This window comes from Dendroctonus ponderosae, unplaced genomic scaffold (genome assembly GCF_020466585.1).
Source record: "Dendroctonus ponderosae isolate FM_Combo_2020 unplaced genomic scaffold, Dpon_F_20191213v2 Dpon_F_20191213_4, whole genome shotgun sequence".
NCBI classification, from domain to species: Eukaryota; Metazoa; Arthropoda; class Insecta; order Coleoptera; family Curculionidae; genus Dendroctonus; species Dendroctonus ponderosae.
In genome coordinates this window covers 3,114,409-3,131,939 of record NW_026018611.1, presented here as the reverse complement: position 1 = coordinate 3,131,939, position 17,531 = coordinate 3,114,409, and the positions used below count along the sequence as shown (strand labels likewise).

At 34.1% G+C, this 17,531-nt stretch overlaps 1 long non-coding RNA gene across 1 annotated transcript; it reads left to right on the top strand.

The window, feature by feature from the left end:
* The first annotated feature begins 11,595 nt into the window (after window positions 1–11,595).
* Window positions 11,596–15,526, top strand: LOC125504272. Its single transcript, XR_007281402.1, has 3 exons — window positions 11,596–11,675; window positions 11,729–11,907; window positions 15,474–15,526. It is a non-coding gene; the product is annotated as an uncharacterized LOC125504272 (long non-coding RNA).
* The last annotated feature ends 2,005 nt before the right edge of the window (window positions 15,527–17,531 follow it).

Below are 17,531 nucleotides of genomic sequence, written 5' to 3'. Positions count from 1 at the left end.
AAATAATTGAAAAAAAGCGTGCTAGCGGTCCTTCGCTCTTAATAATTAGAACCCGCGATTGGACGGATTTAAAAAAAATACATTTTACATCGAACATGTGTTAATGATCTCGGGTTTTATCAAAAAAATGAAAGATTTTCACCGAATTTCCTGTCGGCTCCAAAAAGCCATTGGTTAATTTTAAATTACCTCAAACCCATTTACCGTTCGGTAAGTTAAGTTGGCCGGCCAGTATCAGTTTGAGGATGATGTGGTCAAAAAAGTGGCACTTTGACGTCGAAACGGCATGACATAATGACTGTAAAAATGCTCGATTACGGTGTATACATTTCCTCCAAGTCGACAAATCGTCCAACGGATTGTTCTTCGGGTGCTGCTTGTTATGATGAATTCCTCCGGCGGCAATTAAGGCCCAGTCGCTTTTTTAGCTAATAAACATCTAGTTAAGTTCGCAACTAAAACCGGCCGGGAATATTTGCCAACATTCATTTGTATACGGGGCTGAAGTGGAAAAGACCAAATTTACTCAACCAGAATACATTAGGCCCGGGTTACACTGTGTTGAGTTGCGCTATTGAGTTGTTGCCGCTCTCTGAGTTAACGAGTTATAACTCATCGGTTAGGGAGATATAATTCATTTGTTAAAGCTTTACGAGATCCGAAGCTGGAATTTTCACGTCTAAAAAAGGGTCATTAACATTTTTTCTGAGTAACTTTTTACTACTTTGTTCAAACAACTAAAAAAGTAATCTAGATTTTCCCAGCAACAGAATTGGGTCTTAAGAAAGTCGACGAGTTTTCTTGTAAAACCGATCTCTTATTTTTTTTGCATAAAAGATTCAGGTTGCCGGTATTTTACAGTAAAACGTTAGGAAAAACGCGGTTTTCCGGTTAAGAGACGGTGTTGTTTAGAAATATGCACCTACAAGTGAAGTGAAGAAACTCCAGTTTCCAAGAATTTTCTAAATAAATAATTATTAACTTTCACTTTTTCTGTTCGGGGAAATATTTTTGGAAAAAGACCTCGAAATAATTGTTAGGGTTTTGTCCATAATTCGAAGCTGCAAAAAGCTTTCCAAACATTCTTGCCAAGCAGTTAAGGAGGCGAGTGTTAAATAAAATTTATCTTATAATTTTTCACAGAAAATACCCAAAGCATTTTAAGTAAAACTAAAAAATATTGCGATTTTTGCGTAGAAAGAATTGCTTAATGGAAAGTTTGTTAAATCTGGAATGACCTGAAAATTTAAAGGAACTTTAGAAATCTTCAGAGCGATGAGGGCGGCGAATTTTCCCAATAATTTTTTGTAAACTTTTGCTCTCTGGTCGTTTTTTTAAGATAGTCCTAATTACTTTTTTAGTATTATTAATTACTTAATTTTTGAGTGAAAACACTCTATTATTGTCAAACAAGAAGAAAATCATCAGAAAATAATGCTTTTTTGCGTTTCTGATTAAAAACTTCTAGTTTTGTTATCGGTTTTGGAAAAACCCTTAATGGTTTTTGGGAACAAATGGTAGGACTTTATTTTCGTTTTTGTTTCGAATTCGACACTGAAAAACATTTTTGTACATTTTTAACAAAGCTATAAATTTATCTTGTAATTTTTCGCGTAAAAGTCCTTCAGATCGTCAGAATTTTTAAGTGAGACTCTACAAAATGTAGCGTTTTCAAGTAGAAAGCTAAGCAAAAAAAAATTCAGTCGAAACTAAAAAATCACATTTTTTAGCAAATTCTACAGTCTTCAGAGGAATGAAGGTGACGCGACTTCCAATAAATCTTATAAACTTTCGCTTACTATGTTCGTTTTTTGATAGAAAATCGTTTGATTTTTGTTCCAAGTACGAAGCTTGAAAGGGACCTTCCACTTTTTACAAAGCGACGAAGGATTCGAAATTAATTTCATATTTTTTCGCGCAAAATACCTTAAGATTGTCAGCATTTTTAAGTGAAACTTTAGAAAATTGAGCATTTAGAAGAAAGAGTAACTTGGCTAAAACTGAAAATTCTGAAATTTGAAGACAATTAAAAAAATGTTATTACTAAATTGCCTAAACTGAGTTACTGCGCTGGTGCGTTGGGTTGGCGCACCAAGCCATTTGCGCAGCACTGCTCCAACTCCCAAAAATTCACTGAGTTACCCAGGCCTATAATAAATGTAGTGCTTTAAGCAGCAAAATTCATATTAGTGCCATTAACACAAATACAAAACAAACTTGATAATGGTCATAATGTAACCGTTTACATATTCTGAAGCGCACAAAATTTTTACTATTCATACTGTTTCATTATTTATAAAAATTAGTCCAAAAACATACTAACAAGTCAAACTGATAGAAGAAATAAATAAAAGGAAAAATAGAGAGTTACAAAAAAACTTTTAAATAAATGAATCTGGATTAATCCCATGGTACCAGCAACGTTTTCCATATGAGCATTTTTGGGGGAAAAAAATTGAATTTTTTACAAATTTGCAAAATCTACGCACCGCACTGGATCGCGTGAAAAATATTGTCCAGTTTAAATTCGTCTGATAAAAAACCATCGATTTAGGTTCCTACGTCCGTGTAGTTGCACGAACCGATTGTTTTTTCTAACAGAACTTTTGGATCCGATTCCGAAACGATCATGACTCCTTAATTAGCCTAATTGGCTTATTATACATTTACAAGCTGAATGTATTATTTTTTCGGCACTCGTATCTGTAGTAGATCAAATGTTGGATGTAAAAAAGCATTAATTTCTTCGGGGTATACAGCGGACAATTTTCAAGTTTTTTTCTTCAGCGTTGTTAAAATCTTGGGTTGCGTTAAATATTTGCAAACAAACATTTTTATGCAGATGGTGAAAACAGTTCAGAGCTAAATCAAATTATTCAACTTTGATGTATTTGCTGTTTAACTGTTCAAGAATATTTGCATTCCGCACTGGACGTTGATCTTATCAAGTAAAAATTACTTGGCAATTTTTTTATGAGTATTAAAGCACTTGGAGGATGCGTTGGAAGTTATCGTTTTACGATTCTGTCTAAAGCTTATCATTAATCCATTTCTTTCCGCGATAAGGTGCAAGCCACCATTTATCCCAACTTATGCAATTTTTTTTAATATCGATAAAAGCCTCCTAAAACCATCCGGTGGGACACTTTCGCGAAGCTTGTGGATTGAGCTTTCGCGTTCTTCAAAAAATAAGAGAAATAATCATGAAACCCTAATAGAATCCTGTGAAATCCATTTAAGCGAACTTCTGAATTATGCAATTAATCGACCCAGGGCTCTTCGTTATTGATCTTCAGCAATAACTTCCAATTGGAGAAATATGTTTGTATTAGCCGGATCGCGGTTATGCGATCGTTAAACTGAAATTAACTCATTATTCCATTTTACTGCAACGGGGAAACGTGCCCAGAACTGAAATGGAGCAAGTGTCGAAGAAATGTTATTTAAATTGGCAGCATATTTATGGGCAGCGTTGAAAGGAGTATGACTAGCGCTTATGCTAAAAGCTGCCAACTTTTGAATAGAAAAACATCAGGGACATCGGGCCTGACATGGCATAATTTGCATGGAATATGGAAATTGCCGTTATTAACACGAGCTGCTAATGCGTTAACTTTCCGGTGTGGCCCGAAACATAAGAGCAATTTTATGTAGAGTAAACTCATATCCACTCAGTTAATGTATCTAAATATTCTACAGGTGGGCTGTTGCTTCAAATTTACGGCTCCAAGTGTGTCTGTATCGAAAATGGAATGTTTTTATTTGTTTGTTAGCCAAAAAATAAAGATGACTTTATATATAAACCATCCCCACAAAAAATCCTAAGGCAGGTTTGCTGGCCATAAATCGGCTGGGTTTCGGATCATATTTTTGCGGATATTAACATAATCGACTGAGTAAAATTCTGTGCAGTTGATGATTCCTTAAGTGCTTTTCTACTTTGAAGAAGCGGATTTCCGCTTTTTCAAAATTTGATTTTTTTTCAGCTGGTTGCTTGTTTCGCGACCGCACGTTTTCAAGTCTGTAAAAAATTGACGCATTTTTAAATTTGGGTGGAAATCGGCATTGTGGTAGTTTCACACATCAGTTTAGATTGATTAATAACTGTGGTATTTGCAGAATCATATTTCTACAGTTTTCGAAATTATAAGTTTTTCCCGACTTGGTGCTTATTTCGAGAACTGCACTTTTCAAGTTCGAGTTCGAAAGCTAAAGAAAATGAATGAATTTCTGATTTTCTCTGAAATACGGTACTGCAATAGCTTCATGTTTTATTAACAGAGTGCGAAAATTATGATTCCCAAAGTTTTCGAAATCACAGTTTTCTCCAGACGGTTGCTTATTTCGAGAATCGCACTTTTTAACCTCAAGTTTAAAACTCGATGAAAAATTAACAGACTTCTGAAATTGGATGAAAATCGGTATTGTTGTGGTCTCATGACTTTTTAATAGAATGGTAGAAATTGCAGATCGGGATTATTTTTTTAGAAATTATGTTTTTGTCCGACTGGTTCTCAGTTCGAGAAACGCACTTTTTACGCTGAAGTTTGAAAGTCGATGAAAAATTAACACACTTCTGAAATTGGCTGAAAATATATTCTTCATAGCGTGTAGAAATTGCAGTTTTTTCCCGTTTGGTTACTTGTTTCGATAACTGCACTTTTTACATCCAACTTTAAACATCGTTAGATATTGAATATAATCGACAGAAAATTAATTTTCTCTGCACTTTTCTGAAATTATTTAGAAACCACGATTCTAAAAAACATGAAAAACAATGTTTGCGGTAATACATTTTTGAAGAAATAATTTATGAGCCGCACTTCTGGAGCAACTTTAGCAGCTGCGATTTTCTCTGCCAAGCAACATGATTTCGGACCTTTGTGGGGCATTCTTGTGCTTTTCACCCACTGAAAGTGAAAGCGTGTATTATTCCGGGCACATGTACGTAGTAATTCAATACCGGAGAATTCACGCAAAATAAGCCTAAAAAAATCACTGGCCAGACACTGACATCATGATTTTTGCACAATATGTTACGAGGAATCGGTTACGTAAGGTTGACTGGTGCAAAACAATAAACAATCGGGTGAAAACAATGGTCCATTCTGTGTGTTTCGTGTGTCCAAATTTCGTGAAAGGTTCTTTATTAATATTTGCGGTTCTTTATTTGTTCGTTTGGTTCTTTTGTTTTGTTTGGTGACGTTGCGTTTTGGTTGATTACAGCCATGGAATGGAACACTTTTATTGGACATCATCGTATTAAAGCCATCATATTTTCTTCTGCAGGTAAATACAGAGTGTCCCGGGAATACCCGTCTTAGACAAATGCACTGATAATTTAGATGTCGATATATGGGACACTAATGGAAGAATATGTTGGCAACTATTTGCACTTATGCAAAATCACCCTGTATATTGCTGGTTCGATTTGGCTTTGGCAACAATAGACTCCAAACTGTTAAAATGAGTATGTTGTTTCCAAATCTTTCCAATCTCAGTCACGAATCAGTGTGGCCCCAGTCAATAGCGTCAATTTCGTTTTTTACACCTTACATAAGAGCCGTTTTGCACGGTGCTCTAGACGGGCCCCACAATGGATCGGGCCGTAACTCTGCGGAAATTTAAATAACATCGATAAATAAATTTGTGCTGCTTAATATTATTGCCATTATTCCTATTCCTAACATTTTAGCCTAGGCGAGTCATTGAACATAGACCGCCGCTTATCGTGATCTTGCTCTTGAAGCAATCTGGAGATGAAACTGATATGGACCAGTGGTGTAACAATGTCGAATGCATAAATATGTAAAACGCCTTGTAGGGACCGAAATTGACACCATCAAAGCCAGAGTTCTAATCATATTTGTTAACGATCATTATGGGGTACTGCTTAGGCCTGGGTAACTCAGTACATTTTTAGGAGTTGGCGCAGTGCTGCGCAAATGGCTTAGTAACTCAGTTCCGTTCCAGGAAAAATGTTGATGACTTTTTAAAAATTTATCCCCAAAATTTTCCCCCAAAAATGCTCATATGGAAAACGTTGCTGGTACCCTAGGATTAATCCAGATTCATTTAACTAAAAGTTTTTTTGTAACTCTCTATTTTTCCTTTTATATATTTCTTCTATCAGTTTGACTTGTTAGTTTGTTTTTGGACTAATTTTGATAAATAATGAAACAGTATGAATAGTAAGAATTTTGTGCGCTTCAGAATATGTAAACGGTTACATTATGACCATTATCCAGTTTGTTTTGTATTTGTGTTAATGGCACTAATATGAATTTTGCAGCTTAAAGCACTACATTTATTATAGGGAGTTTGGGAGCGCAAATGGCTTGGTGCGCCAACCCGACGCACCGGCGCAGTAACTCAGTTTAGGCAATTTAGTAATAATATTTTTTTAAATGTCTTCAAATTTCAGAATTTTCAGTTTTAGCCAAGTTACTCTTTCTTCTAAATGCTCAATTTTCTAAAGTTTTACTTAAAAATGCTGACAATYWTAAGTTATTTTGCGCGAAAAATTTTGAAATCAATTTCGAATCCTTCGTCGCATTGAMAAAGTTTTGAAACCCCTTTCCAGCTTCAAATTTGGAACAAAAATCAAACAATTTTCTATCAAAACAGAATAAGSSAAAGTGTATAACAGATTATTYAAAAATCTCGTCACYTCCATTCCTCTGAAGRCTGTAAAATTTGTTAAAAAATGTGGTTTTTTAGTTTTGACTGATTTTTTTTGCTTTATATTCTACTTAAAAACGTTCTATTTTGTAGTTTCACTTAAAAATACTGACGATCTGTAGGACTTTTACGCGAAAAATTGCAAGATAATTTTATAGCTTTGTAAAAAATTTACAAGAACTTTTTTTRTGTCGGCAAAAAATCATTATTTTCTGATGATTTTCTCCTTTTTTGACAATAATAGGTTGTTTTCAGTCAGAAATTACAAAATTAATTTTGCTAGAAAATTTGCCCCATTCAACGGTTTACAGGATGCTTGAGAAAACCTTTTCAGCTTCGAATTTGGCACAAAAACTAAATAATTGTATTCCGTTTTTTACCGATAGTAATTAGAAATATCTTAAAAAAACGACCAGAGAGCAAAAGTTTATAGAAAATTATTGGGAAAATCGCGGCCCTCATCGCTTTGAAGATTTCTAAAGTTCCTTTGAAATTTCAGGTCATTCCAGTTTTAATAAAGCAATTCTTTCTACGTAAAAATCGTATTATTTTTTAATTTTTCATAAAATACTGGCAATCTTTGGGTATTTGCTGTGAAAAATTATGATAAATTGTATTGGAACACTCGCCTCTTTGACCGCTTTGCAAAAATGTTTGGAAAACTTTTTGCGGCTCCCAATTATGGACAAAACCCTAATAATTATTTCTAGGTCTTTTTCCAAAAATATTTCCCCTAACTGAAAAGCGAAAGTTTATAATCATTTCTCTGGAAAACTCTTGCAAACTGGAGTTTCTTCACTTTTAGGTCAATATTTCTAAACAACGCTGTCTCTAAACAGAAAAACCGCGTTTTTCCTAACGTGTTATTGTAAAATACTGACAAACTGAATCTTTTATGCAAACAAATGAAAAGATCGATTTTACAAGAAAACTCGTCGACTTTCTTTGGATTCAGTTCTGTTGCTGGGAAAATCCAGATTACTTTTTTTTAGTTGCTTGAACAAAGTGGTAAAACGTTACTCAGATAAAAATGTTAATAGCCCTTTTTTAGATGTGAAAATTCCGGTCTCGGGTCTCGTAAAACTTTAACAAATGAATCATAACTCATTAAACGAGTTATAACTCGTTAACTCAGAGAGCGGCAACAACTCAATACCGCAACTCAACACAGTGTTACCCACGCCTAGTACTGCTAAAGACCATCTTAGGTCAACATCAGCAGATTGTTTGAAGCAAATCGACCATTTTCGGAAAATGTAACCAATTTGAGTAGTTTCAGCTTCATTGCTTCTTCCTTCCTCCTTCTTCCGGTATATTCAATATTCTGTTGGAGTTTCTTCAGAGTTCCTTTTGAAGGGTGTAGGAAAAGAACTTGATGCATAGGAGAAATTGAGTAAACTTTTGCTTGAATATCAAACTCTTTCCCAATAATGATACGTGCATATGCAAATTCACTCACCCGTTAGTCGGATAGTAAGAAGAAATTAGAAAGTCGCCAATAATCCTTTTGATGCGCCAAGCTTTGAAGTTGAAGACGGAAATACTCAAAGAGCATCTTGTATAAAAGAGAGTTATGTTAAAATGTTATGTTATATAAAATAAAGGAAGCTTAATGTGAACGCACCGAAATATGAAGTTATCGGCACAATGGCAATATTGTTACTGAATCAGTAATGAAATGAAAAGCGATCGAACGTCCGATCCCACACTATCCCGAAAGGAGCCCAAGAATTATCTGGTGCAGAACGGACAGTTGAATAAGCCATAAGAGCCCGTAATACAAAGCGGTTCGCAGAAAACAAATGAGATTCCTTAAAGAAATACCAACCATTACGAGGGGTATTTTAGTCAATAATTAATGTTGCTTTGCATTCAATAACAAAGATGCTGGCTATATTTTGACTCTTGGTCGTTCAGGGGGCCCTCGCAATACGTTAAGCCGTCAAATAAAAGTCTTTAACTTACACCGTGTTAACATTTTTATTGGCCGCTTTAAAATTAACCGCAAACTCGTAATCTCGTATCAGGACCGGATTTAAATGTTAATTGAATGACGGGGTCATTCGATTTTATTGTCTTCTGGTGGGTTTTCGCGCAGTGGTTGATTTGATATACTTTTCGCAAAAGTTGATCCATTCATTGTCTACCGATCCCATTCCGTTCGGCTGTTTACATTCAAATGTGTTAAGTTTCAGTTCAGGCCAAGAGTTCGCATCAGCACAAATAACGTTTAGCTTATAAAAACGTTAACAAACATTACATAAAAAAGTTCTTTTAATTTAACGGTCAAATGTTTAAAATTGGAATAGTGGAATTTGGACTAAAAATTGTAAAAATGGTTGAAAATACTCACTTTTCTTCATAAATTCCAAGCGAAACCGACATTAATTTTGAACTACTGTAGAAGTGAAGCTGGGCAGTTTTCGGCGTTTTTAGGTCGTTGTCAATACTATACAAAAACCGCAATTTTCAAGAATGTTCGAATGCTTAAGTTCAAAATGCGTATTCTTTCAACAGTAACGTTTAGGTTTTTGAAAAATCATTTTGTGTCATATGCGAAAAATAATTCGTAAATGTTCTGTAGTCTGCAGAATTAGGAAAACCTGAATCACTTGAAAGGTTCAAAGATCAAAGTTTAAGTGTTTCTTGGGAAAAAGTTGTCGGTTCGTATATTTTTTAAAGTTGCATTTCTTTGTCAAGCCATTGAATATACTGGAGGCGGAGTATCGGGCCTAAAATTAAAATGTCCCAATGTGATAATCTCTAACTGAAAACACTTTTAAAGGAAAATTTTCACTATAATTTACGCTAATTGTTTTAATTCGGTAACTATTTCTTAGTTTTTTACTTCACATTTCTCGATAGTTGAGCCAAAGCCCGCATTTAAATTATACTTGACATTGATGAATTGAAAAGCATTGATGTTTCGCTTTCAAATTTGATTATCGATTAATCAGAAGTTCAACCCTGCAATCTTTTATTAATAATAACTACCTTTAAAACTCGTAAACACTCGTAGTTAGCGAAAATAAGGCTGAACCGCTTGCTCCTAAGTGCAAATATAAATCGCGTATCGTTAAAAATAATAACGATATTGCGGATCGCTTTGTTCGAATCAATATATAAGAGCTTTGGACCAGGAGTCATAATTCAGCACTGAGCTTTAAAAGAACGATCTGGACTTTACTTTATTGTGCGCATTATAATAATTTTTCTCATTTAAGTACCGGGTTTCATATATACATTCTTCCTAATTTAAAATAAAAAAGCAACTTTCTTAATTGGAGTCGTTCGTAATGTGTAACTGAACTTATATTGTCAACATTTCTTGCTGTAAATAGGTTTTATTGATAACTGTTCTTGTTTATCAATTATTTTTTATTTATGACCTAATCAAAACATGTAAATAGAAGTTTTAAAAATCAAAGTTGTAGTTTATTCAAAATATCTGGTTCCATAGTGTTAATTAGTTAGGGTGATTATACAGAGTGATTTTAAAGATTCAAGTCAGTCCTTTGCTTTTTCCGAAAACAACTCAAAATTCTAGGGAAAAGCGGGGACAGAAGTCGAATTTAAGGTGATTAAAAATGGAAACATTTTGATTAAGTATGGTCAAGTGCTTTTGAAGAATTTTTTTAGTGACTATGTTTCACTCGGTTCTGAGTCTGAAAAATAGTGACAATTTAGTCTAAATATAACTATAGAAATAGTAATTTAATGCAATATTAGGCAAACGAATGTATACGATTTTGTGCTGTTTATTTTCTAAATCAATTTTTGCCGGAAATCACATAATACTAATAATTACTTCGACCAGAAATTACGATTTTTCGTCCAAAAATTGTGTTTTGAGAAGAAAAAGCGAAGCAAAAATTTTATCAATTTAACACAATTTAAGTTATAAGACAAGCAAAGAAAAAGGAATAAACGTATTGTCCAAGATGTTTAAATACAGTCTTAGTTTAAATCCACCTGCGAGCAATATCGGGTAGCTCAGACAGAAAACAGTAAGATACGATGTGCCTCATGCCTTCTGACTACAAGCTACAACCCACAACTTACTTTAATATAACTATTAATTTAAATTTACAAAATTCTTAACTAATGCGTCAATCCCATTGGTTCCCACATTGAGACTGACATTGGTCTAAAGGGCGGAGCTAACTGAAAGTCCGTTAGGCTGTTCAAATTATTTACCACTTTTCGGATTCTTGAAGAAAAAATCCTTCAAAGTTCGCCGGCTAGAAATATGAGCAGCGCATATGGCACAGACTCAGTAGATATGTTAATTCCGCCATTATAATCGCGAAAATTATTAGAAATAAAATACATTTATGTACTGGCGTGCCTGCACAATGGCATTATAAGCAGCATGGCCCTATTGCCAAGTTTATGACTGGGTTTGATTTAGGACCACTAGACGTCACTCGGCCCATTCGAAACGTAGGCAGTGGATTTTATTAAAATATATAAGTGCAATCTCGAGTGGAATTCAAAAAGAAATTACCTATTCATGGTGGTTAGACTTATGTATGATTGTGTTATGGGGGGTTCCTGTCCGTACAAGCAGGGGCGCAGCCTCTACTGCGAAGAAACCGTTCAGATTTATCGTTTCCTTTCAAAAATCTACCGCGGTTAATTTCCTGTTAATTTTAAATGTAGAGATCACCTTTGACGTCATTTTTTCGTCATAGACAATTAGGTCTTCGGGTGGTTCAATGCTCATTAGGAAAATTATTAGTATTGTTGAGTACAACACAACTAAACAAATAGAACATTGCAAAACGAAAGCATAATTTCTATTTGGAAAAATTATAATTCTGAAATTTATTGTTGAAAAGTCTCAACGGCAACCCTGTATTTATTGGCAGATATGTCATTGTCAAATGGGTTACCTGACACTGTTCGCTAGATGCTCTTCCAAGTTTGAAATATGTAACAATCTCAAAAACTGAAATCGTCCGCATTGAGGAATGGACAGAAAAACCTCCTTTGTAGGTGAGAATCTTAAACATTGTTGCCTAATATATAATACCTAAGTTTCTAGGCAGAATTATTATTTTCAAACATTGTCTCGATTGCCGTTCTACCCCGTCAACCCCCACTCAAGACTAATTACGCCATGTTTCAATCATATTGTTGCTGCGAGCGCGGAAACCAAGCCGGCAACGCTGCCAGCTAGTTGACTACTGCAAGTGCGAGACAGCTCGACGGATTTGGAATAGGGTACGTTCGGTAATTGAACCAGAATATTCGAGTGTTGCCAAATGGCTATTAAAAGCAGCGCGACGCACCCTAGTTAGTTAGTGAGCTATCGAATCAAGGTTAAACATAAAAGCGATAATTGTTGTTCAATGCTGATTAATTGATGATTAATACAAACAGGGCGAGTCTGGAATCTTTCAAGCCCCGAAAACGTAACAAGAACTTTTAAATTATCTTTAAAATGTGGCTGGTTTCGAAGTGTTAACCGCTTTAGAAAAATCCTTGAAACATTTCATCACACAATTACACTCATTAGAGTTATTAATTTAACCTTGCACTGTAAAATCTTGAGCGACTTGATCGTAATGACGATGAAGCTAAACAGCTTCCCATGGCTATCTATCAAACGACTTGGTTGGCCCAATGAGAACTCAAATTAGCCCAACATCAACAATAGCATTAAGAAGTAAATTGAAAGACTAATGAAGATATTAAGGAGAACGCAAGTATAAAACGTTGATGAGACACATGACTTATCTTGAGATAAAACGGGAGCAAATATTGGCTGCAGAAGGCAGTACTTTAATATTTTGCATTTTTGCAGCTTGTAGGAAATAGAAAAGGTATTTTCAATGCGTGCAATCTTGCAAGCCAACTGTAAATTGATTCTGGTAAATTGTTACTATTAATGCGCATCAAGATTGCAAAATTCCTTAAATTAGCGGTCAATTTACACGTGTGTAATTAAATTGAGCACTACCACGACGATGTCGATGGGCAATTATGTGCAACAATGAAATTGCATTAACCCAAATTGTGGAGGAATGCACATTATTCCCGTACAACCGTTTATTGGAAAGTACTTCATATATTTTATTTAACAAAAAGGTAAATAAAACAAACATGTCGGGAATTTTAGATTGGTACTGACACCATGGTCCTGTTTCGGTTTTTTAAGTAGAATGTGCCAATTAATTCAATATAGTATGAAATAGATTTTAGTATACTTTTCTTCATTTTATTACTTGGAGCCTATTTGTACAGTCTGAGTTAACGAGTTATAACTCATCGGCTAATGAGTTATAATTCATTTGTTAAAGCTTTACGAGAGCCGAGTAACGTTTTACTACTTTGTTTAACCAACTTAAAAAAAAAGTAGTCTAGATTTTTCAGCAACAGAATTGAGTCCAAAGAAAGTCGACGAGTTTTCTTGTAAAATCGATCTCTTAATTTTTTGCATAGAAAATTCAGTTTGCCAGTATTTTACAGTAAAACGTTAGGAAAAACGCGAAATATGAACCTAAAAGTGAAGAAACTCCAGTTTTCCAGAGTTTTCCAAATAAATGATTATAAACTTTCGCTTTTTCAGTTCGGGGAAATATTTTTGAAAAAAGACCTAGAAATAATTATTAGAGTTTTGTCCATAATTCGAGGTTGAAAAAAGTTCCAACATTCCAAGTTCCAAACATTATTGCAAAGCGGTTAAGGAGGCGAGTGTTCCAATAAAATCTATCTAATAATTTTTGACAGAAAATACCTGAATATTGCCAGTATTTTAAGTAAAACTAAAAAATAATGCGAGTTTTGCGTAGAAATAATTGCTTAATAGAAACTTTGTTAAAACTGGAATGACCTGAAAATTTAAAGGATTTAACTTTTATTTTTTATATTTAACTTTAATTTAACTTTAGAATTCTTCTGAGCGATGAGGGCGGCGAATTTTCCCAATATTTTTTTGCAAACTTAGATAGTCCTAATAACTTTAGGTAAAAAACTGAATGAAATGAATTGGTTTTTGTGCCAAATTCGAAGCAGAAGAGGGTTTGCTAAAGTTCCCTGCACACTGATGAATGGGGCGAATTTTCTAGCAAAATTAATTTTATAATTCTTGACTCAAAACACCCTATTATTGTCAAAAAAGAAGCAAATCATCAGAAAATAATGCTTTTTTGCGTTTTCGATTAAAAATTTTTAGTTTTGTGATCGATTTTGTAGAAAACGCTAATGGTTTTCGGGAAAAAAACGGTAGGAATTTATTTACGTTTTTGTGCAGAATTCGAGACTGGAAAAAGTTTTTGTAATTTTTTACAAACCTATAAATTTATCTTCTAATTTATCGCGCAAATGTCCTCCCGATCGTCAGTATTTTTAAGTGAAACTCTACAAAATAGATCGTTTATGAGTAGAGAGCAAGGCAAAGAAAATTCAGTTAAAACTAAAAAACCACATTTTTTAACAAATTCTACAGTCTTTCGATTGGAGGTGACGAGATTTCCAAATAATCTGTTATAAACTTTCGCTTATTCTGTTCGTTTTTCGATAGAAAATTGTTTGATTTTTGTTCCAAATTCGAAGCTGGAAAGGGATTTCAAAACTTTTTACAAAGCGACGAGGGATTCGAAATTTATTTTATAATTTTTCGCGGAAAATACCTTTAGATTGTCAGCATTTTTAAGTAAAACTTTAGAAAAATTGAGCATTTAGAAGCAAGAGTAACTTGGCTAAAATGAAAAAATTCTGAAATTTGTGGACATTTCAAAAATATTATTAATAAATTGCCTTTAAAATAAATCAAAAAAAACTTTCTTAATATCAATCTGAAAAAAATATGCATAGTGAATAAGTAGAAACCAGAAAACGATGTTTAGAAAAGGAATGGAATGTTTCTGTAACCAATCAGTATATCGAAAATTCCTGAATTTTTCCCAACTGAATCGAATTCCTCCCATTCCTAAAACCAAAGCGATCATCTCTCCGATATGATCCCTTAAATATTCAATAGGCAAGTTCTCGGATTGCATAAATAAGTTACCGCCGCCGACCCGTTAATAATAAACTCTCGATGGAAATTTATATACAATGCCTGCCTAATGCATAAGCACAGTAATGCCTGCTTACCATTTAGCAATATAGAGAATTTATGGTCGTATAGATTATTCAAATTTATTATAATAAATTTAATAGGATTATTTGATTTCTATTGTTACACGTGCGCTATGACATTTTTCATCTGGGCGTGTTTGCTTTTTTTCGTCGTTTTTTCTCCTCTTCTTCTTTGATATGGCACATTCATTGTGATTTCGTATAATGAACCCATCCAGTTGGCGGCGGAAATAAAACAATAGAAAAATTGTCATTATGACGAATGTGGTGATGGTGGTGGCCCACATTGTTTTGGCCCACCTTTCAGTACATTCAGTTTTTTTTTTCAGTTAGTGGATTTATAAGGATTTTTGTTAAGGCAGCAAAGAAAGCAAAGAACTGTACATTTCAGCGTGTATTTACCGTTACCTTCCATATACCACATGCTGTAGGAGGCTTGGATGGATGTTTTTTCCAAAGGAAAACATGCGCTAAGTTTTGATAACCGATTTCGTGTTTGTGTTTTTGCAATCTGAATAATCTCCTCGAAATTTTCAAGCTTTCTACTTCGTATTTAGCTATTCAGGTTACCAACTGTACGATTTATATTCTTTTTGAATATTATCTTATATTAAAGATTGTTGTCAGGACTATTGTTTAGTACACGCGTTTAGGTTGAACCATTTACTATGGAATGATTACTAATAATTGATGTTTGTTTCAAGAGATTCAGCAAGAACCAACCAGCCAATGAATGGGACAAAGTCGGAACATTCAGTTTAAGGTAGGAATTTTCACGATCATAAGTCTGAATACGTTTAAGTTAATCGCATTTTTCGGAGCCAATGAAAACGTGGTCTGGGAGCTAATTTTTTTAATGAAAATTATGAGATATTCTTTGATTATTTCCAACACAGTTGAATTAGAGTTTTAACGTTTTTCACTCATAACGACCTTTTTTATCTGAAATTGTAAAAATATTTGTGATTGTCCAATTTTTGCGGAATTTCACTGAAATGAACACCAAAAAATGCTTCAAAAATAATACCATTTTCAACAGTTATCGACAGAGCAAGATTTAAATCCAAATTTAGTAATAGAATCAGTGATTAGAATAATTTTTTCTCGCAAATCCAGTATTTCAGTCAATATTTGTGAATTTTAAACCGAAAAAGTCAATAAACGAAACGAAGGAAAAAGGACCGTGATAGAAAATATTTTTATATTAAAGAATATGGTGGAAAAAGGCCCAATATTTCCTCAATCGGTAATCCGATTTGAACAATTTTTCGTCCAATCATAGTTCTATTCTTACACTTCTACTCTTAGACCCTCAAAAATGACAAAATGCGTTTTGCTAGAAAATTCGCCTTACTCATCGGTTTGCAGGGAACTTTAGAAAACCCTTTTCAGCTTCGAATCTGGCAGAAAAACCTTTTAAAAAAGAACAATTTTATTCAGTTTTTTACAGAAAGTAATTAGGACTATCTTACAAAAACGACCAGAGAGGCAAAAGTTTACAACCGATTATTGGGAAAATTGGGTACCCTAAATTTTCAGGTCATTTCAGTTTTAACAAAGTTTCTATTAAGCAATTCTTAATAAAATACTTGCAATCTTCTGGTATTTTCTGTGCAAAATTACAAGATAAATTTTACTCGCCTCCTTAACCGCTTTGCAAACATTTGCAACAATTTTTCCAGCTTCGAAGTATGCACAAAGCACTAATAATTGATTCTAGGTCTGTTCCCAAAAATATATTCCCGAACTGAAAAAGCGAAAGTTTAGAATCATTTATTTGGGAAACTCACTTTTAGGGCCATATTTCTAAACGCACTGTCTCTAAACAGAAAAACCGCGTTTTTCCTAACGTTTTCCTGTAAAATATTGGCAAACTGAATCTTTTATGCAAAAAAATGGTTAGATCGATTTTACAAGAAAACTCGACTTCTTCGAAGACGAACTTCTTTAGATATGAAAATTTCAGTCGTAAAGCTTTAACAAATGAATTATAACTCATTATCAATCAATTGAATCAGTGTTATTCTGCATTTTCAAATTCAGCATTTTACCTTCTGGGGATCATGTTCTTCTGACCAAACCTTTACTCTCAACCTTCTAAAATAATAACCCTTATAAAATAATAAGTATCAAGCATAGTGAACAATAAGCATTACATCTTAGTGAAAACGGATCAGCATTATCCATAGCAGTAACAGACAATTTCAAGCCATCAACACTCCTCCTGTTGTTGCATCTTCTTTATTTGACTACGGCCTGGTGAATCGTTTTATCAGCCCGTTCGCCAACCAACTAAAAACGAAAAAAAAAGAAGAAAAACAAACCCCCTTGTCCATTTCACAGCCATGGTAGTGACTTTAAATTTATGTTTAATTAGTGATGGTACACGTGTAAGCCGACGTTGGATCGAATATTTATATGTAATTGTGACCGTTTATGCAATAAATTATGGTGTTAAATGGGTTGATGGGTTATTGATGAGATCTTTAACGCTCCACGCACCATACAACCTCGACGGAGCGGTCTTCGTTTGCAGTTTTGCATTTTAAGGCCCTTTGTATGGTTTCAGTCACTATGACGAAAGAGCTAAAAACTCATTAGGTCGATCCATCCGGGTACGGACGTGCAAAAGCAAAGGTCATTTTGGTCGAAAAATTCATTATGAAGATGTTGAATAGCAGTTTAGGAGGAGCAACAGCTCGGCTGTTATCGTTATGGGTTTGAGTAATAGAAGTGTTAATTTCATTTTTTTCGGTTGTTGG